Source organism: Castor canadensis, chromosome 8 (assembly GCF_047511655.1).
Source record: "Castor canadensis chromosome 8, mCasCan1.hap1v2, whole genome shotgun sequence".
Classification (NCBI taxonomy): Eukaryota; Metazoa; Chordata; class Mammalia; order Rodentia; family Castoridae; genus Castor; species Castor canadensis.
In genome coordinates, this window is record NC_133393.1 from 59309940 (window position 1) to 59333293 (window position 23354).

Below are 23354 nucleotides of genomic sequence, written 5' to 3' on the forward strand. Positions count from 1 at the left end.
ACACAAGCACAATGGAAAGAATGTGCGGTAATTAACCAGCTTTAAATGCTGAAAGTATCCAAACAATAATTCTTTTTTTCCTAAAAACATTTTACAAAGGGGGAAATCCTATAGTCTTCATAATTACTCCTTCATTACTTAAAGGAAAAACAAAAACAAAATTAGTACTCAGCACTGCTATTCATGGATTTCTCCTCTCTTTTTTATTTAAGCAGCATCATTCAGCAAAGGATTCCCTTTGGGTATATTCATGAAATCTCTTCCCAGTATATCTGATTAACTTCTTAACTCTTAACAAGGAGAATAGGGCATAATGACTATTTTCCATAATCCAAAATAGAATTGTGGTGAAAATAAAAAGGCAAATAGCAATAGAAATAAAAATGCCTTAGTTTTACCAAATAAAATTTAAGCCAAAGCAAATATTTGTCAATCATCACTATAGATTGTTGTTGAAACTCAATGCACTTGATAAAACAGGTATATTGTTTATGTCTATGACAAATCTAGTATGAGATCTTAGCCTGAATTTCTAAGAAATTTACTATTAATTTTCCTCATATTAAGACTCAGTATCTTAAGCATTTTATTTTTTCAATCACCCCTTTACATAGCATATGTAGTCATTTATTTATTAAGTTGCCTTTAAGATATTGAAAAGAAAAAAGACCATCATGAACTACAAAGCCACCCTTCTTGACAGATACTGTGGTAAGATAATCATATATGATGACCATATATCATTTCAGATTTTTATTAGCTCCGCATCTGACATTCCACTATGCCAACCACAGCATACTGTTATATTGGGAAATGAAATAGTTTATAGTAAGTTTAAATATGTTATTCAGAGTTCTCCCGGGTAGGAGAGGTTCTGTGTGTGTGTGTGTGTGTTGTAAAGAGACTGATTATAAGGAATTGGCTCACGCAATTATGGAGGCTGTCAAGTCTCAAGCTCTGCAGTCAACCCAGAAGAGCTGATAGTACAGAACTAAGAATCAGGAAAGCGGACAATGTGAGATCCAGTCTGACTCTGAACCTGAGAACCAGAAGAACCAATAGTATAAGTATCAGTCCAACTGTAGAAGGTCAAGTCCAATCAGTCAGGAAGAATGAGTTTCCTTTGACTTAGGGTTTCAATTCTATTCATATTTTCAGTTGACTAGATAGAGGCCATCCACATTAGAGAGGGCAATCTGCTTTACTCAATCCACTGATTCAGATGTTAATATCATCCAAAAACACACTCACAGACATACTCAGAATAATGTTCTACCAAATGCTTGGGTGCTCCATGGTCCAGTCAATTTCACAAATAAATTAATCATCATCACAAGTCCACCCCTACCAGCTTGCCAACCATATTCATCTTCTAAAACCATGCTTAGTTTTCAAATAAAGAAAGTTACAGCTGAGCACCAGTGCCTCATGCCTGTCATCCTAGCTATTCAGGAGGCAGAGATCAGGAGGGTTGTGTTTTGAACCCAGCCCAGGCAAATAGTTTGTGAGACCCTATCGCGAAAAACCCTTCACAGAAAAAGCACTGGTGGAGTGCTCAAGGTGTAGGCCCTCAGTTCAAACCCCAGTAAAAAAGGAAGAAAAAAAAAAGAACAAGGTCACAATCCCACCTAACATGATACATCTATCTGTATACAACCAGAAATGAATTAACTCCTCTTCTAGAAGAGAAAGTAGACTTTGAGTATTGTTCACTCTTCTCCTTGATAGTCTATAACTTAAATGCTATGATGGAAAACTAACAATACTTAAATACTATAATATAAAGTCAAAATGTCTCATGTTACATAGGGAAGAAGGGAGAAAACAAAGAAATTTGTTTTATATTTATTGCACACGTATTCATAACAAAATAAGGAAAAAATACACAACAGACACAGTCCTTGTTTATCTATTCGTGTGATCATGGCTAGTATTTATGACTGCCTTCTATTACTTTTCATATTCCCTTTGTTTATAGCAAGCGCCTCAACTTGTTTTGACTATTTACTTATATGGGATGACCCTAACTTTCATTACTGAAAGGTCTGGGTCATAATAATTCTGCCTGGATTGAGTTGTACTTTTCCACTGACCTTAATCACAGGGCATGATAATATGAGATTTAAGGGAGCTCCTGTATTCCAAACATATTCTTCCTTGCTTCCACCATGGAATAGCAATCCAACTTCTCCTTGACAGTCAAGAACAATCACTGAAGCAAGCACAATAATTCTCTTCTTTGCCTATTGATTCAGAGGCAAGAGGAGTCCAATGTGACCAGGGGGAAGTCTTAACTTCCAGATCAGTGGCATCATTGCTGTGCTTCTTTATGGAAGATTTACTCCCTCTGGAAAACCTCTAGGCTAGCAGGGCATAAAATCATGGGAACAGGAAGCAAAAATGCCGATGGTGGGTCACTAAAAGTAACAATGAGTAGTAATACTCCCAATTCCACTGCTTTATTCATCTGTGAATCCTCATAATGGGAGGAAAGGTACCATATACTGGCCTTCTGGGGAATCTCGTCCTAGACTTTCAAAGTATTGCCACCAAACTTGCATTGTAACTAAGTCTTCAAAAGGCCATTCCACCGTTCTATCAAGTCAACTACTTCTGGATAGCAGAGAACATGATAAGATCAGTGAATGTCATAATCATGGGCCCATTGCCACACTTACTTTGCCATGAAGTGAGTTCCTTAATCAGAAGTAATGCCATATGGAATACCATGGCAGTGAGTAAGGCATTCTGTCAATCCACAGATGGTAGTTTTGACAGAAGAACTGCATGTAGGAAGAAAAATCCATACCCAGAAGGAGTGTCTATTCCAGAAAGAATAAAACATTGCCCTTTTCATAATGGAAGTAGTCCAATGTACTCAACCTACCACCAGGAAACTTGCTGATGATCCTGGGGAATAGTGAATATCAGGGACTCCATGTTAGAGGCTTCTGCTGGATGACTGAGCACACAACAGTGGCCATACCTAAGTTAGCCCTATGAGTGGAAGTCTATGTTGCTAAGACATGTATATCTTTCATTTCTTCCAATATGACCACTTTATTCATGAGCCCACTGGATGACAGCAAGTGTGGCTGGGGCTGACCAGTATCCATAGAATAGATCAACCTATCTACTTAATCATTAAAACTTTTCTATGCTGAACATTCACATGGAACACAAATATCTGGAGTGTTGTATAGTTTTCTGCCTATATACCTCTTCCCCAAACTTTATTTTCATCAGTTTTCCAATTCTGTTCAATGTACCTGACCATCTAAGCCAAACCATTGGCACCAGCTTACAAGTCAGCACATAATCACATATGTAGCCATTTCTCCTTCTAGGTAAAGTGAATAATCAAGTACATTACTCAAAGTTCTACCTATGAGGAGAAACTCCTTTCACCACTATCCAGAGATGTCCCAAAAAATTAGTTGTTGCACTGTAGATATGCCGTTTTGGGTGGTTCCTGCATATCATGCAGATCTTCTGTCAACATCTGTGACCAACTTGACAGTGGTCATTCTCTTCCACTGTTAAGTGATACTAGGGAGCTCCCCAATAAGCCACAGGTACAGGCTGGGAAAATAAAGGCCATATAACAGACTGGGGACTATGACCATTTGGACTACTTCTTCAGGAAACTTACTTAGGCCTCCATAGCCTACTTGGACCTGTTCACAAACACACATCTTCTGTAGTATATAGTACTTAGTGACAAAGTGCTGCTGATGAACAAGTTAAGACTATGACACACTAAAGTAGGCTGCTCTGAAATACTATTTTGAATCAAAGACATTTTAATTCAAATTCTTGCAGAGCAGGTCTAATAATATCACTCTGACCTTCTTTCTGCTTCTTAAAAGCAGGAAATGGGGTTCCCATGTGAAAGATATCCTCCCTATACAAAAAGGAAAGTAACATTCTTATCATCAAAGATGAGAAGTCAAAGTCAAAGGAAATCACACAAAGCAAACCTTATTTAAACCAAATCATATAGTCATTTTCATTTGTCTACCCAATTAACTACCCTAGCTCAAGCCCCTTTGCCACATCACATTTTACAACCCACTATTCTTTGTCCTGTTCAGTACATAAGTGATTTATTTTAGCCACTTCTTTGAGTCTTCATTTCCTTACAAAGTAAGGGTAACATAAAACTTAAATAAATTTGTATGCATTTCTGCTGTTAATCTGTCTATGTTAATTTAATTCTTAGACCCAGCTTAAAAAAATCCTAAAAAGACAGAGGTAGTTTTTACATCCCCAATACTGTACAAATCTAAACTTGTGGCTTTATAAGTCAAATAGCCAGTTCATTCAGGTCACTAATAATTTGGTAATCTATCATTAAGTGTCATTCTTTACAAGCACTGTTTCTTAAACGGAAGTAGTTATCCATAGAGAAAATAGGGCTTTGCACCAAAATTTTAGGGATGTAGGCTACAGGGGCCTGTCAAAAGCTCCAAACAGCATCCCTATCAGCAACTGACACTTTAAGCCTCAGGGGATTGACTAGATCACATGGCCTAAGTGGCCGAACAGATTCTACAGCAGTGTAGCCTGTTGCACAGCTTTCTCAGTTATGGGTCCCATTTAAAACCAACAACTTTTGGAGGTCACTTGGTAAATGTATCAGAGTAATACACCCAAATGAAGAAGATGCTGCTTCCGAAATCCAGAGGCCTCTTTTTTGCTTATGGAAGGAACCAGCTACAACAATGTATCCTTCAACTTAAACTCCTGGAAATTTCACTGAGATAGAGGCCCCTGAATTTTAGTTGGACTTATTCCCTACTCTCTGACATACAAATGCCTTGCCAACATGCCTAGAATAGTTGCCACTTCTTTCTCACTAGGTCTATTCAGCGTAGTATCATCAATGTAATGGGCCAGTGTGATACCATGTGCAAAGAAAAGGTGATCAAGATCCTTGAAAACTAAATTGTGACATAGAGCTTGAGAGCTTATATCCCTGAGGGAGAACAGCAAAGGTTCACTGCTGGCCTTGCCTGCTGGCAACTGTTTCTGATAAGCCTTGTAGACATAGATGTGAAAAAAGACATTTTCCAGGTCAATAATTGCACCCCAAGTACCAAGGACTATGTTAATCTGCGTAAGCAATGAAACCACATCTGGTACAACAGCTACAACTGGAGTCACCACTTGGTTAAGTGCATGATAATCACTGTTATTTTCCAAAAGCTTTTTGTCTTCTGAGCAGACTTAATAGGAAAGTTGAACAAGAATATGGCAGAAAACACCATCCCTATGTCTTTCAAGTCATTAGTGATGACATGAATCTCTGCAATCCCTCCTGAAATATAGTATTGCTTTTGATTTACTACTTTCCAAGACAGAGGCAGTTCTAATGACTTCTGGCAAGTCTTCACCACCATAATAGTTCTCTCTCCTTTGGTCAAGGAATCAATATGGGGATTCCGCCAGGTATGCCCTACAAGCACTCCAAAATTCAGGGAATTACCAAAGGATGAGTTCTGGGATAAACATGGCTCACTGGCGATAACTGGAGCTAAAACTCTATTGATTGTCTAACCTTCATATACTGCCTGATGGACCGGTGACATTTTGAGTTTCATGATTGTCAGTTCAAAGCCAGTGTCCAATAGTACTCAAAAGGTATGATTATTTCCTTTTCCCAATGTACAGTTACCCTCGTAAAAGACCAAAGATCTTTCCAAACATCCTTTGGAAAGTCTGGAAAAAAAACTGAGAGTATAAAGTTTTGGCATAGTACTAAGAATATTACTTAGGAGGACCTAGCCTCCCCTTCATTCAAGGGGTTCCAGATTTGTGTGACTTGAGTCTAGAAACTGAGAGTTGTGATGTACTGTTTTTATTAGTATGATTACACATTTTTTCACTTGACCTAGAAATCTCCTGCTTATACAGATCATCTAAAAATGTAGAAGGCTTCCTGTTTATTTTCTTCTAGGAACACCATGACCTAGGCAATGCCATAGGTCTGCAGGAGTCAGACTATTCTACTACTGTTTTGACTCCCCTGTACATTACGGTAGGTACTCCCACCTGGCTTTGAGTGCTGCTATCTGACCCATGCCATGCCAGAATCCAATTTTTCCCACTTCATTTAGGTTTCTTAATTCAATGACTGCAGTTTCCACTGTAAGGCCTGACCTTCAGAGAACAGCAATCACAGAGCTCTTCAAAGATACTATGCTCCCATCAAAAATTTCTCACAATACTGGTACAAAATATGCTTCTGGACCCGCCTAGTTTGAATGAGTAGATCTTAAGGGACAAATCCACTCTAATATTCCAATCTCCCCAGGCCCATGAACTCTCTCCACTACATTAAACCAAGCTAGGTCCAACATTTTTTATAGACTACCTTGTGGTCCATGTTTCAGTTAGTCAAAGAAATAAGCTATTAAAGTCCTTTCTAACTCCCCAAGCTCCAACAGTAAATGCAGACTCTCTGCTTAGTGCACCCATATCAATAAATTCAAATGATCCAACTTTATGCTCCTTCCACCATTACCCCATACCCTTACTATTAATTCCAACACATGCTTCCCAGATTTCTGTCTGTATAAACTATAAAACCCACCTAGTCTTTCAGAATGTTAACACATGTCCTCACAGGTAATACTTTATCTTTAGAGGTCTAAGACTTAGTGTAGTGATAGATCCAGAAGCAAAGAGCGGCAGGTTCTGAGGAGATTCAGTTTTGTCTTGCATGAGGTTTCCTCCAGATAATGCAAAATTAATCCCTTGAGAAAAAAGATAGACAGGCCACTCCCACAAAGGAGTGGAGAGTTCTGTTCCACTGGCAAACAAGATAACACAATCTAGGGGTTCAATATCCCCACCTTCATTAGTCCTGCTATATGTCCTCATTTCAACTTTCAGGACCCCACTCCTTCACAGTAAATGCCCTTACTACACTGTATTTGTTGTGTTCCTCTCACATACTTGGCTGATGTTCTTGAATACTCAAAGTGGCATTTATTTCTGTATCCCCAAATGCTTACCTCAGGTTACCTGAAATATAGTGAGTGTTCAATAACTATTTCTACTGAATTCAATTTTGTTTCTCAAAATTAGTTTCCCTTTATTTAATTTTCATAGGCTCAGTTTTGAAAGTTACTAAATCCTTCTTTATACACCTATAAAAGGTCTTTACCTTAGGGTAACACATAAATGATTTGCTTGTTTACATTTTTCCAAGATCATATAAAACTTATTCTAATCACTAATTTACATTTTTCATTGAATTAGAAGTATCTGAATCCTCATCATATTTTTTTCATCTGATCCTAACTCTAGGATGAATAACTTGTAATTTTTTTCATACCTGATTAGTAACTGACTACCAACAGTACCTACAAAAAAAAATTTTAATGGACATAAAGTCTAATCCACCTAGTAGAACATAATTATACTTGAGTGTTAAAGAAAAAAATCCCTGAATACCTTCATTTTTTTTCTCTAATATTTGAGTATAATTCTGACAAACCTCATACCCTACGAGAATAATAGTCAAAAGAGTTTTCCTCTTTACCAGTCTGGAAACTAGCTGAGTCATCAGCTAAAAATTCTAAGATTTTTCTATAGGTAATCTAGGCATTTCCAACATTTTTGACATGCTAGAATGTCAGAGTCCTACAGAAATGTCAAGTAAACCTGTTCATCTACTGAGTGAATATGAATTTAGACCCCAAAAATGTTACCTCCTGAGTAATGCCAAGGACACTAATAAGACTGATTTACTATGTTTCTTTACTTGTGTATCAGTATTCTTTAAATTGTGTGTAAGTCTTTGGTTGGTGTGTTTTATATTTTATAGACATCTTTGGAAAATTTAAGGTGAGCCTTTGGTATTAATACATACCAGCCAAACTTGGGACATCTATCTGGTAAATAAGTAACTAGTAAATAAATGCCTAACCCAATGCTATACATTATTAAAACTATAATAGTGGGAGTAAAGAGAAGAGAGAGACCATTCTTAGAAGCACCTAATATGACTCACCCTTATGAAAAATTCAATACTATAAAACAGATCTTTTGCATTCATGAGTGTGGAAATTTGAAATTGCTATGCTAAGAACTGCCGCTTTTTCATTTTGAATAGTAAAATATGTACTGACACTATTTCCAAAGGAAATACCAGTATGTCTTATTGAAAAATTAATTAATTAACTACATGTCATGACAGGACAATATGAACATGAAAAAGTATCTGTAGTAAACATTTATAACATTTTCAAAACATATTCTTCAGTAAAAAGATGATACAAATTAAGCAAAACACAAAAAGGTGATTTCCACTCACACTGGAAGAATCCAAAAATATAATACAATTACATTTTAATCTCACATTTTTATCAACTATTTGAAGGCAACAATCATAGGAATCTCTTCTAGAACACTGGAAGGCAATGTCATCAAATATGACACTCAAGTACTACAAGATGCTAAGCATTTTGTGAAATGGAAAAAATATCAGTTGTTTTCAATAACTAAGACATCAAAATCCACAAATACATGTCTAGAAATTTTCACCAAATTAAGGAAAAAAACTTTACTTCTGTTTGTCTTTATTTTACTAAGAAATTCCTTAACCAGAAAACCCAATTTCCAGGAGGCCAAGCATGGTTGGTGACTCATACCTGTCATCCGAACTACTTGCAAGGCACAGAAAGAAGAATCACAGTTCTAGGACAGCCCAGGCAAAAAGTTCCCAAGACCCTATTCCAAAAAAAAATAAGCTTAAAGGCTAGGTATCAGTGGTTCACACCTGTAATACTAACTGGTTGGGAGGCAGAAACAAAGAATCATGGTTTGAGGCCAGCCCAGGCAGATAGTTCACAAGACTCCATCTCCAAAATTAACCAGAGCAAAATGGGTTGGAGGTGTGGCTCAAGCAGTAGAGCACCTGCTTTGCAAGCACAAAACCCTGAGTCCAAATTCCAGTCCTACCAAAAATAAAAAGTAAAAAACTGTCCAAGTCAACTTTTTCAGAACTCTAGAAATTAATCAAAGGCTTACAACAATCTAGGAAGCATACACTCAAGGAAAATGGCTGAACCTGAATAAGAACAGTAAGCTTTCTGGCATTTTAACCTGTTCTATTCTCACCTCCCTCTCCCCAGAATCATGACAGCCTGGAAAACCAACAAGTCCAAAACTATGATGAAATCCAGCAGCCTAGCAACAACCAGAGAAGCTGAATGGGGTTGGAACTCCTCCAAAGCCCCATGCACAGAAATTGTCATTATTGACCTGTCCAAGAGTTCCCTGGAAAATGCTAGTCCTGTGCTTATCTTTGCTTGATGTGAGTCAGAACCTGCCCTTATCCCCAGATGGTATTTGTGAAGAGCAAGCCAGGCCAATTGTTTAGTGTCACAGCTGCATGGCTGCTTGAGGTAGTAGCAATTGTTGGGGCAAACAAGCTGACCAAAATCTGAAAATGAAAAGCTGTGGAACAAGATGAACATAAGAGGTTTCAAAAAGATTCAACATTTTCCTAAAAATCTATAAGCCAAGCTTATGCATAGGGCTATATGCATATTCAGGAGAGAGTGAGTGAGAGTGTGAGAGAGTGTGTGTGTGTGTGTGTTGTGTTAAGAAAAGGCTTTGTACAAGTAGGAAATAAAGGCTAAGGCAGAGTTGTAAAGTGCTTTTCCTAGCATTGGAAGCATATCCTACCAAGTCTGCAAGACTCACTGCTTCTAGGCATTTATAAAAATAACTGTCTAATTATTAGCTGACAAGTAAGCTAGCCAGATCAAGACTTCAGCAGCCACATATAAATAAGAAAACAGAGAAAGTCAAGAAAGTCACCAAACACCAACAACAGCAACAACAGGCTGGTGGAGTGGCTCAAGTGGTAGAGTGCCTGCCTAGCAAGCACAAGGCCCTGAGTTCAAACCCCTGTGCTGCCAAAAAAAATGGCATTGAGTCTGAGGCCAGCCTGGACTACACAGGGAGATCCTGTCAAACAAGCAAAACAAACAAAATAAAACAAAGAATTTAGAAAAAAAAAAAACAAATCAGAGCAATAACAACAGATCTGAGGAAGGAGACAGAATCTGATTTCCAGAGTCACCACATTTAATATTTGTTTTAAATGTCTGATTTTCAACAAAATATATTATGTTACATGCAATATGCAAGAAAGTATAATCCATTCAGACAAGAGGAAGGAGGCAGTTAATAGAAATTAGCACTAAGGATGCCCGACATTGGACTTACTAGACAAGGACATCAAAACTGCCTACTTTAAATAGATGCAATCTCAAAAGAGCTAAAGACAACCATGTCTTAATAAATGAAAAACTATGATAATAATCTCACCAAATAGATAATCCATAAAAAGACAGAAATTATAAAAAGAAGAACAAAGTAGACATTGTGGAGTTGAAAGTACAATAACTTAACCGAAGGCCTTACTAGAGGATTCAATAGCACATTTATACTGGCAGAAGAAATAATCTGTAAACTTCAAGATAAATCACCTGAGATTGTCCAGTCTGAGTAACAGAAAGAAAAAACAATGGAAAAAAAATGAACAGAGCATCAGAAAACTAGGAAACCATTAGACATGCCAACATATGCATAATGAGAACACCAGAAAAAAGAGTGAGACAGAAAGAATATTTGAAAAATAATGCCAAGAAACTTCTAAAATTGATGAAAAATATTAATTTATACAACAATAAACCCAGCAAACTCCAAGTAAGATCATCTTAAAGATCCCACACTTTTACATATCATAGTCAAACTTTTGAAAGAAAAACAGTAACTCTTGAAATCAGCAAGAGAGAAGAAGCTCAACATAAACAAGGAACAAGATCTTACATCTAAATTCTCCATAAAATATCATGGGTGCTGAAGGCAGTGAGAAGGCACATTCAAAGTCCTACAAGTAAACAACTATCAACTAAGAATTCAAAAGCTACTAAAGCTAATTTTGAATACGAAGAAGAAATTAAAACTTTCCCAGATAAACAAAAACAGAAAGAATTTATCACTAGCAGATCTGATTAAGAGAAATTATACTACTGGCAATCCTTCAGGCTGAAATGAAAGGACAATAGACAGCCCTTGATTCCACATAAAGAAACTATGAGCACTGGAAAAGGTAACCTCATCGGTATATAAAAAAATATTTGCCAATTATACATCAGACAAAGGACTGATAACCAGAATATACAGGGAACTTAAAAAACTAAATTCTCCCAAAACTAATGAACCAATAAAGAAATGGGCATGTGAACTAAACAGAACTTTCTCAAAAGAAGAAATTCAAATGGCCAGAAAACACATGAAAAAATGCTCACCATCTCTAGCAATAAAGGAAATGCAAATTAAAACCACACTAAGATTCCACCTCACCCCTGTTAGAATAGCCATCATCAGCAACACCACCAACAACAGGTGTTGGCGAGGATGCGGGGAAAAAGGAACCCTCTTACACTGTTGGTGGGAATGTAGACTAGTACAACCACTCTGGAAAAAAATTTGGAGGCTACTTAAAAAGCTGGACATCGATCTACCATTTGATCCAGCAATACCACTCTTGGGGATATACCCAAAAGACTGTTACTCCAGAGGCACCTGCACATCCATGTTTATTGCAGCACTATTCACAATAGCCAAGTTATGGAAACAGCCAAGATGCCCCACCACTGACGAATGGATTAAGAAAATGTGGTATCTATACACAATGGAATTTTATGCAGCCATGAAGAAGAACGAAATGTTATCATTCGCTGGTAAATGGATGGAATTGGAGAACATCATTCTGAGTGAGGTTAGCCTGGCTCAAAAGTCCAAAAATCGTATGTTCTCCCTCATATGTGGACATTAGATCAAGGGCAAACACAACAAGGGGATTGGACTATGAGCACATGATAAAAGCGAGAGCACACAAGGGAGGGGTGAGGATAGGTAAGACACCTAAAAAACTAGCTAGCATTTGTTGCCCTTAATGCAGAGAAACTAAAGCAGATACCTTAAAGCAACTGAGGCCAATAGGAAAAGGGGACCAGGTACTAGAGAAAAGGTTAGATCAAAAAGAATTAACCTAGAAGGTAACACCCACGCACAGGAAATCAATGTGAGTCAATGCCCTGTATAGCTATCTTTATCTCAACCAGCAAAACCCCTTGTTCCTTCCTATTATTGCTTATACTCTCTCTACAACAAAATTAGAGATAAGGGCAAAATAGTTTCTGCTGGGTATTGAGGGGGGGAGCGGGAGGGGGTGGAGTGGGTGGTAAGGGAGGGGGTGGGGGCAGGGGGGAGAAATAAACCAAGCCTTGTATGCACATATGAATAATAAAAGAAAAATGAAAAGAAAGAAAGAAAGAAAGAAAGAAAGAAAGAAAGAAAGAAAGAAAGAAAGAAAGAAACTATGAGCACTGGAAAAGGTAACCTCATCGGTAGATACAAAAGACAATATGGATGTGTATTTGTGACTTTTTTCTCCCATGTGATTTAAAACAAGACTGCATAAAGAAAAAAATTATAAATATGTAACAACAGGGATACAATATAAAAAGATATAACTCATGCAATAATAACACAGAGGATGGGAAAAGAATGGAACTACAGAGTAGCAATTTTATACATTTAAAATTCAGTTAGTATTAATCTAAACTAGATTGTTATAAATTAAAATGTTATTTATAAACCTAGAAGCAACCACTAAGAATGTAACATTTTTAATGTAGCAAAAGTAATGGAATTAAAATGGTAATTAAATGCAATTAAAATTACAACAGGACTGGAGGCATGGCTTAAGTAGTAGAGCACTTGTCTAGCATGCTCTAGGTCCTTTGTTCCATCCCCAATACAGCAAAACAAAACAAAAGTATAATAAAAAATAAGCATTTGCTACAAAATAAGTTGGAGAAGATAATAATGGAGGAATTAAGAGAAAAGGAGGAAAAATCACACACACACATACACACTTAGGACATACAGAAAATAAACAGAAAGATGGCAGAGTAAATCTTACCTCAATAGTAATTACATTAACTGTAAATGGACTTAGCATTCTAATCAAAAGGTAAAAATTGGCAGTATGGATAAAGAGAAATACATCTTTTCTTTACAACAAACAAAAGATGAGACTAAAAAAATCTGAGTATCTCATGAAAACTATCAGCAGATATTAAACACTCTCCCATTCAGCAGAATAGAATATAAGTATCCATTTCAACTTGTCTTTGATTAATGGTGGCCTTTTAATGCCACTCAGCTTTTATAGGCTTATTTTGATTTTCATGCCCAATTTGGGCAAACTGAACAGAGTGTAATCTCATTTTAAGTCAGAGTTAAAAGGAGATATAGTTGAAAATCTTTTAGAAGCACTGAAACCTACTCATGTTGATGGACTAATTTTCTTAATGAGTTTATTCTAGGCATGAAAATTAATAGACATTCAAAATAAGCCCATTAAGTACAAAATACCTAAAAGAACATTTTGTAGCCTATGACTAAAAGCCTAGATCCAGGAACACCTGTGCCCACATTCTATTTGTACCACCTACTATTAACACAACCTTAGAAAAGCTGGCTCACTTGTCAGTTTCCTCACCCATGAAATGAGAAAAATGGTAATACCAAAATAGTGGCTGAAATTCAATACTACAACATACAGAAAGGGTTTTACATGATAATGCACAAAGAAAAAAATTTCCATAAATCTTATCAAAACAACACTTATCAAAAGAACACAGGTAGTATATTACATTATATACAATGCATTGGGAATTCTATGCAGATCAGGGCAACAAAATAATAGTGTAAGCAGGAAAGTCAATTAATAATTCAAGATTCTAAAATTACAAAAGCAATTATTTGAACTAGAGAATCTCTAAGAAACCCTATGTTTCTGAAATGTAAGGAATCTACCTTAACATGATGCTCAAACTTTTTCTAAAATAGCCAAGACAACAAATCCCAAGAATACCAAATGAAACAAAGAAACGATGCATATCAAGAAACTGGAAAAATTTCACACACTTTGATGGAAACCACATTTTTAGGAAAAAATTTTTTAAAATTGTAAGAGTTAAGCACAAAGATTTACTATAAATATCAATAGAGAAGTCTGAACCCATAATTTACTGATGGTAAAATAAAATCAGAAAATAATTTACTGATGGTATTTTCTATCATATGACACAACAGCTCATAACCATTACAAATCAACTTCTCAAAAAATTCATTAAGTACTCACAATGGATACTGAGTTAAAAGCAAAATACAATTTTATGTTTTAAAATACATTTGTAAAAGAAAAAAAGGACTGAAAAAAGCCACCAAAATATAAGCAGCTCTCTCAGAATAATGGAAGTAGGGATAACTTTCTACCTTAATCGAGTATAATTAATCAAGCTTAATCAAAGCTCTACAGCATCCACTTATGATTAAAAATTTAAAACTCTAAGCAAACTAGGAGTCAAAGAGAACTTAATCTCATAAAAATGGTACCTACAAAAAATCAATAGCAAACTACTCAATGGCAGAAGACTTCATGCCGTGTCTACTAACATGAAGAAATGACTAAGAATGTCTGCTGTGATTTGTCTTCTTCAACATAACTGGAGGTCCTAGCCAGGGCAATGAAATAGGAAAACGAAATAAAATGCAAACAGAAGAGAAAATGTGAAATGAAATTCCCTTTTGACAAAAAGCATGATTAGCTATGTAGAAAATCTCAATGAGTCCTCAGAAGCTATTGGAACTATAAGCTAGTTTAACAAGGTGGAAGGATCCAAGGGCAATATAACACAAATTCATTTTTCTATAAACAATTGAAAATTGAAATTTTAAGAAGGTTACCATTCACAACAGCACCAAATAACAGAAAACACCTAATCATAAATATAACAAAATATACACAAGATTTCTATGTGAATGCTTTAAAACACTAGAAAAAAATCTAAGACTTGAATAAGTGGAAAAAGGTACAGATTAGTAAGTAACATTAAGAAGTCAATTGATCCCAAGGTGATCTATGACTTTAATGCACTCCTGATGAAAGTCTTACACTGCTTTTTACAGAAATAGATCATTTGGTTCTCAGACTTACATGGAAAGAAAAGGAGCTAGAACATCTGAAACAATATGAAGTAACAACAAAATTGGGAGATTCAGACTTCCTGAATCTATTCAGGAATTTATTCAGCTTCCTGTATAAAGCTACAATAATAAAGATAGTATGAGGGCAGGGAGGGTGTTGAGGGGGAGAGACCATGGGGGTAGGTAACTAACGTATAACGTAAGTCTAATTAGAATCATCACTATGAATGCCCCCCTGTATAATGAATATATCCTAATAAAAAAATTATAAAAATTTAAAAAAATAAAGACAGTGGGGTTTGAGCCAAAAGAGAAACACATAAGAATAATGAAATAGAAGAGTCCAGACACATAAAAAATGTAATGAAGAAAGAACAGTAGAAATTGCCTTTTCAATAAATAATGCTGAGAAAACTGAGCATTCATATAAAGACGGGGAGGGAGAAAAGAACCCTGACCCCTAACTTGCATCAAAAACAAAATTTAATCACAATGGATTATAGACCTAAATGTAAAATCTGAACTATGAACAGTTCTAGGAAAAAACATAGGAAACAAATCTTCGTAACCTTGGATTAAGCAAAATTTCTTGGGACACAGGAACAAATCATAAAAGAAAAAATGATAAATTGGACTTCATCAAAATTGGAAACTTTTGTTAAGCAAAGGGAAAGATAAACCACAGATTCAAACAAAGTATCTGTAAACACAGGTATGATAACAGATGTGTTCAGACTGTATAAAACTCAATAATAAAAAACACACTCAATAAAAAGGGACAAAAGATACAAATGACACCTCACAAAAAATATATTAAGATGCAAAAATTAACACACAAAATAATGTTCAACACATTAGTCAACAGAAAAATTCAAACTAAAACATCAATGAGTTACTACTGGCTATTGATTAGAATAGCTAAAATTAAAATTAAAATGACAAGTGCTGACCAGGAGAGCATACAGCAACTGGAAACAGCAAATGTCATCAGTGGATACAGAATCAAACAGCTAAAACCATTTGATAATTTCATATGGTTAAACATACACTTGCCAGCTGGTCCAAGAACTCACTTCTAGGTACTTAACCAAAAGAAATGAAAACCAACATCTACACAAGGACCTGAACATGACTGTACAAAAATCTTCACATAAACATTTATGCCAACTTCATTCCTAAATGCCAAAAACTAGAAGCAACTTGGAATAAAACATATTGTGACATATTTGCACAATGAAATACTACTCATCAATTTAAAAAAAAAGACAAAGCACTGAGAAAAAGCATCAACATAGATGAACTGCAAAAGCATTAAATCAAACAAACAAGAAACAAAAGACTACATACTGTACTATTCAATTTATGTGACATTCCAGAAAAGGGAAAACTATAGGGACAAAGAAAAGATGGATGGTTGCCAGGACCTCTGGGTGAGGGAAGAGAACTTTTTGAAATAATGCAAATGCTCTTTGTCTAGATTGTGGTGGTAGTTACATGGCCATGAATTTATCAGAGTTCATGTACAATTACGTACTAAACACTGCTTTCTATTTGTTGTAAGGTATACCTCAATAGTTCTAAATTTTAAAAGAAATGACACAGACCCTTTGGAAAACCAAGCATCAATTTAAATAAGCTAAACCCAGCTTACTGGGAATGGGAGTAAGGCAGGGAGAAACAATGGGGAAACCAAAAATCCTTAAAATGTCTCAAATTTAAAAACAAGCAATACATAATTAGTAAATAATAAAAAAAAAAAATTGGGCTGGTGGAGTGGCTCAGGTAAGAGCGCCTGCCTGGCAAGTGTGAGGCACTGAGTTCAAACCCCAGTACAGTCAAAAAAAAAAAAAAAGAAGATGACATATAGATAGATAGATAGATAGATACAGAGTTCATCTAAAGAGAACTTCTTTTTAAAAGTTCTCACTGCTCAAAAAATAAGAAAATCTGCTGAGCATTCAAGAAATAATCAAAGTAACAATGAACAGGTAGGTGTGCTGTAATTATGATCACCTAAACCTTCCTCCTCCATTTTACTAAATGGAAACATCTTACCCACTTCAATCCACTTGATCTGTGCTAGCAAGAGGAACAGGGAGATAATAAGCCAACAGCTCTCTTTATTCATAACAACTCTATACACTTTACAAATCTTCTAACAGCTGGGGAGTCAACATAAAATGTCTTATTAGACAAGTTTCTGTTTGTCCATTTAAGTTCTAGGCAAGCTAATCATTAACCATCTTTCTTTTTTTTTCAGCCACCAAAAAGAAGTGATGTCTCTCTGCGATGACTTTCTAAAGCTTTTTTTGTCTGTTAAATATTAAGATCATAATAGAAAAAAAACCTCATAAGTTTTGAGCCAATCATTCCAATAACAAATACATTTTTTCCATTTAATAAATGTTAAGAGGTAAATCGTAACTTTCATCAATGTTTTATGTTTATTCCATTTGGCTTACAATGTTGCTAGGAAACCAGTTCACAGAAGATTTCCTAGCCCTCAGAACCACTTCTTAGCCAGCCTGGAGGACAGCACACTTTGTAACCGGGGCAGTCCTCCACCACACAATGTCACTCATCAGCGAGCCCCAGGAGGTGCACTCTGCCTGGCCACCCCCCTTTCCATTTATCTAGCAGATACTGAGCAGCCATCTCCTTAATGCAACATTGTGGCAGGGATGATCACAAGTGCAGACTCTCCAACAGCAAGATGCACAGCGAACTCAGTGCCGGTGCTTATCACCCCCAACTACATAATTCTGCAGTTTGTGACTAAACTGTGAGGCGAAATGTCAGCCCACTCAATGACGGGATGAAATGACCCATCACAATCACTCCACCACATCACCTGCGAACTGCTTCCCAAAACCATGAGCTCCTAGGGGATCAGTATTTGGGGAGGAAGGTGTCGCGGGTATTTGTACTGTGGAGAGGAGGAGGGAGTGTGAATTCCAGGGGGCCGGCGAGTCACCCCAGCTGTGGCCAGCACTTCGCCCTGAAGGCGAAGCTCTGCCCCAAGTCTCATCGGGGAAGGAGCACCACCAAAACACCACTCCACGCTGCCTCTAAAGGAGCTGCCCCTCCTCAAAGTGATGCCAAAAACCGCGGGCGACACGCGCGGCTGGAGGGAAGTCTTTATTGCGGGGACGGGGCCGCGCTCCAGGGCTGGAAGGTATCTCACTACTTGGCAAAGCTACAAACGCTGGCCTTCACCCAAAATGCCATTTGGGGGGAGGGTCTATCAGGGAGAGCGGCTGGCGACCGACACTGCGCACCGCATCCGGGACTCACAGCCCAGGCGCACGGCGGCCCGGGTGAGGCTCAGGGGGTGCCGCCGGCACAAGGTCACGTGTTCGTGTGCGTGGATTTCCTAGGCGCCCACTGGGGACGTGCAGTGCCACCTCCCGCGGGCAACATCGGGAAGGCGGCGGGCTGGGCTCTGGCCCACGGCGGTCACGCCCCCTGACGGGCCCGGCGACCCCGGCGGGCGGGCGGCGGAAGCTCGCGGCGCTCCCCGCCCCGGGGCCGTTCCCCGCCGGCCGCGCGCGACCCAGGCCCGGTAGGCGAGCGTCCGTTTACCTGCTCGCGTGTCGGTGGCCGCCGCCGCCGCCGCCGCGCCGCTCACCCCCGCACACAGACCCAACGTGCACCTGACACGACCCCAGTCTCCCACCGGGGATGCTGCGGCCCTGGGAACCCAAGTTGGGGCAGCCCACTCACAACCCGGCTCCCAACACCTCTGCCCCCGGAAGTTAATTTCTGCCAAGGCCCGCCCAAGCCCGCGCCTGTCACTCAGAGCGAGTGTCACGTGCCCCCAGGCCAGGGCCTGTGCTGACAGCCCTGACTTCAAGACAGGCGACCAACGCTGGCTTGGGTGATCCTCAGGGGGTTGCTCTCTGAGAGAAGTTGACCTTGGTTTACACTACCTTGGCCATCCTCAGGAACTAGCTCCTATTAATTACAGTCTCTCATTCCTCCTGAGTGCCAAGCCCTGTTTCTGTGTCTAATCCATGCAAAAATAAAACCATTCGCCAAATCAAAATGACACTCCCACTTGGGAGTCTGTAGGACTGCACCAGAAAGAGCCACCCTAATCGTTTCACCACTTGCAAGCAGAGTGCCAATAAAACCGAAGTTGAGCAAAGTGCCTGCCATGAAGTGAGTGCACAAGGAGTTGTTGACTGGACACCTGGTTCCCCCCTTTTGCAGGTCTGAATTCCACCACCAGGTTGCAGCTAAGCTACGAACCTCCCCAGACCTCTATTGACCTCAAAGAACTCTGCTCTGGCAGGACTTTTGCTAGTCCTCAACTCCGGATCACAGCACTTCACACATGCCACCCCTGTTTATTTTCAGTTGCCAGAGTAGCGTCACCTTTTTTCAGAAACTTCAGTCTGATAGCTTTCACAATTGACAGATTTTTATTTTGTCCAATTCAGACTGTTGATAGCTAATAGGTAGAAACAGTCAACAAACAGCCCACTTATTAAAGATTCTTTCATTTTTGCCATTGGAGGAATTTGAGGAACATTTATTTAACAATTTTTATAGGGTGTATGCCATGTACCCAGAACTGAATCAACCCAAAAGTGAACAAGAAACACTCAAGATCTTTGCTGTCAAGGAGCTTACATTGTAATAACCAGGGGCATTTGATCATAAATCTCTGGAATATTTATATTTGTTGTATAAAAGACATTCTTGAACATCTTTGGCATCATTTCTCTCTTCTTTTCATTGGATTAGATTGACTCAAACCTGTGGTCTCTGCTTTATATTGAAGGTTGAAAATATCAGCAAGATCCTGACAAGCCTCCAGTAAATGCAGGCCCAAGCCCTTAATGAACAGTTTCAATGTTAAGCAGGTCACCTTTTCTACATTCCTTTCCCTCCTCTCTCCCTTCTTTTTGCATACAACAAGCAGATTTGTTTTTCATCTTTGTGTGCCCAGAAATCTGGAACAGTGCCTAGTAATTAGAAAAAGTTAATAAATATTTCTTAACCTGAGTACAATTACCTTTATATCATTTTTTTCTCTCATATGTTTTTATGCTTGAAAATTCAGATATGGTCTGGGAGTTTCCACTGAAAAATTTACATGCTTACTCTGCCCAATCCAAAATTCAGTATTAAACATATTTAGAATAGTAAATAATATTTATTGAGCATTTGCTATGTGTCTGGCATTGGACTATTTTAAATCTTTTAACTAAGTTGTCACAATTAACCTATAAAGTAGATACACTAATATATTAACTTTTTAGATAAGAATACAGATTTAGGGAGGGTAACTTAAGCAGCAAAGGAGGATCAAAAACCAATCTACCCAACAGGACTTAATGTTTACTCAACAGCATACCACCTCTGCTTTTCATATCACTTGTTTATCAGTGCATCCAAATCCCACCACTTCTATGAAATCATCTCCCCACAAGCAATCTCTCTTTTTGCATACAAGTCAATGTTTTCTGGTACAGTCACAAAGTTATGCAACCATCACCATAATTTAGAATATTTTCATACCTCCAAAAAGAAACTCCATTTCATATCATTTAGTAGTCACCCTTTACTCCTCCAATCTCACATCACATCACCTAACTCCAGCCCTAGACAACCAGTAATCCACTTTCTGCCTTTATGCATTTGCCTGTCCTGCATTTCATATGCATAGAATCATGTAATATGTAGTCTCTTGTGCCTGGCTTCTGTCACTTAGCCTTGTTTTCAAAGCTCATTTATTCATTCATCAGTTGGGTTGTTTATACTTTTTAGATATAAAAATAATATTCTATGGACATTCTTGTACAACTTTTGTGTTAATATGTCTTCCTTTCTCTTGGATGTATGTTATACCTAAGAGTAGAACATGTTTGACCTTTTGACAAATTGATAAAATGTTTTCCAATGTTTCTATACCATTTTACATTACCACCAGCAACATGAGGGCTCTAATTTCTCCACCGTACCTTTTCTCATCTCCTTTAGAACATATGCCTTTGCTACTTTTCAGAGTATTTTCTACAAGCCATCTTCTATTGTTACTTACCTTTGTTGTGTACATATCTGCAGGTACATCACCCTCATGGGTTGTGACCTCCTGAAATTCATAATATGGTTCCTGTCCTCCAGAGGATCAAGTGAGGAGAAATGTATAATCAAATCAGAAATTACAGTGGTTGCACAAAAATCAAGCTTATTGCTAAAATGTGGAGGAAGAGCACCTCACTTAACCTGCACTAATTAGTACAGGAAGTACTTCTTCTAGGATGTAAAGCTCTAGACAAGTCTTCAGGCATCAATAAGAATCAGACCAGCTAAGGGGAGAGATTAGTGCACTCCAAACAAAGGAACATATACCTCTGCCTGTGTTAGCTTGCCTAGTATATTTTGTAGGTAGGTACAGGAAAAGCAAATAGGGTAGTATATTAGGATGTGGAAGGAAAAATTGGAAGTGTAGATGAGGCAAAATAATGAAATCTATACTAAGGGATTTGAACTCTATTCTAAAGTTAATGGGAAGCTTCTGAATTATAATCATTGTTTTAGCAGAAGTGTAGAGGATGGATTATTGGGAAGAGGAGAGGTGGCCAAGAGGGTAAAAACAGAAATCAGTTAGAAGACATGAAATAATTTGAGTGAGGAATTATGAAGGCCTGAGTGAAAGTGGTAACCATGAAATTGGCAAAGAGGATTTGAAAGGGATGGGGACTGAAAAAAAGAAGAAAGATCTGAAGACGTGTCCAAGTTTCTGAAGATATTCAAAGAGGTGGAGATTCAGGAGGAAGATTGTGTGCTCGGTGGAAAGAATAATGAAATCCTAAAATGGTGGTGTTAGTCCACATAGGCTACTATAACAAAATACTGGATACTGATAACAACAAAAATTCATTTTTCATAGCTCTGGAAGTGAGTGGGAAGTTCAAGATCAAGACACCAACAGAGTTGATATCAGGTAAGGGCCTGTTTTCTGGTTAATACATGACACTTTACTATGTCCTCACACCAGGGAAGAAATAAGACAGCTTTCTGGATCTTTTCTAATAAGGATACTATCACATTCATGATCTAATCACCTCCAGAAGGACCTGCCTCTTAATAACATCACATTGGTGGTTAGGTTTCAGCATATAGATTTTGGTGGGGAGACATAAACATTCAGACCACAGCATGTGGGTTTACCCTAATTTCAACTTGCTACCATTATAGTTTTAAATGCTGTTGTAGTAATTCACAGAAATACCATGGGCTGCACTAAAAATTAAGTCAATCTTTCAAGACTATGACACCACTTGTGTACCAAGAGTGTATAGAAGGCTTATCACTCATGTAAGGAGGCTGTCTAAGAAGTACAAGGGTGACTCCCCAAAAAGAGCTAAAAATAGCGTGAGAGAGCAGGAAAAGGGGTTTCCCTTGGCCAGAACATAGACCTATGGTGAAATTTTCTATACAGGATTGGACTTATGTGTTTTGAATTTCCTACTGGCACCAAAATAGGGAGCACCCCGTCTTTCTTATCAACTTGAACATGTGAAGAGTAGGGCTTGAAAGTTGACAACAGTTAATTACTAAAAATGGAGTCAGAATATTACACATGCTTAGATCAAGTGTTTTTTTTAACTCTTATAAACAAAATAATATAGCTGTTATACATTTATATACTTGTTGAGGCAACTGAAGTTGCCTTCCCAGCATTTATTCTCCTCTTCCCACATTGAATGTAGCATACACCTGAGAAGTTTAGGTGGAAATAACCTCACCTTTGAGGATATTCCAATGTCAACCTAATGTCTCCTTCTGGTTGTGAGATTTTGTTTAGAATGGAGCAAATCAGCACCAATGGAGCAAATCACTAATCAAAGGACTTTTGTCTCAGAATTATGGAATGTGGCTTTTCTTCTCTCCCTTGATGTGAATTAGAAAGCATATGATCCTTGTTGCTAAGAGCAGTCATCTTGTGACATAGAAAATGAAAGAGACATGGAGCTCGTACCCTGATCAAACAAAGATCTATGGCTGTGTATATAAGCAAAGGGATGTAAGACTAAACTGTGAAGTTTTAAATAAGTAGTTGTTTCCTTACTTTCTATCTATTGTATTCTTTAATTATATAGCCCTCAAATCAATCAATAGTTTGATGTTTCAACTGATTCTCTCTGGTACTGAATATTGGCTAAGTCACTTTGAATTTGTTATTTTTATACTACATATCAAAATGTTTCAGTGTTCATGTGTTAGTGAGCTTTTCATCACTGTGACAAAATAAC

The 23354-nt window shown here is 37.8% G+C and overlaps 1 protein-coding gene across 3 annotated transcripts in view; it reads right to left on the reverse strand.

The window, feature by feature from the left end:
* Positions 1–18842, reverse strand: part of Ccdc91 (coiled-coil domain containing 91) — a 347069-nt gene extending 328227 nt beyond the window's left edge. For all 3 annotated transcript variants that reach the window (XM_074083034.1, XM_074083030.1, XM_074083031.1), the window contains exon 1: positions 18670–18842. The gene's annotated coding sequence lies outside the window, so the exon portion shown is untranslated. The remainder of the gene's footprint in view (positions 1–18669) is intronic.
* Positions 18843–23354: the final 4512 nt, after the last annotated feature.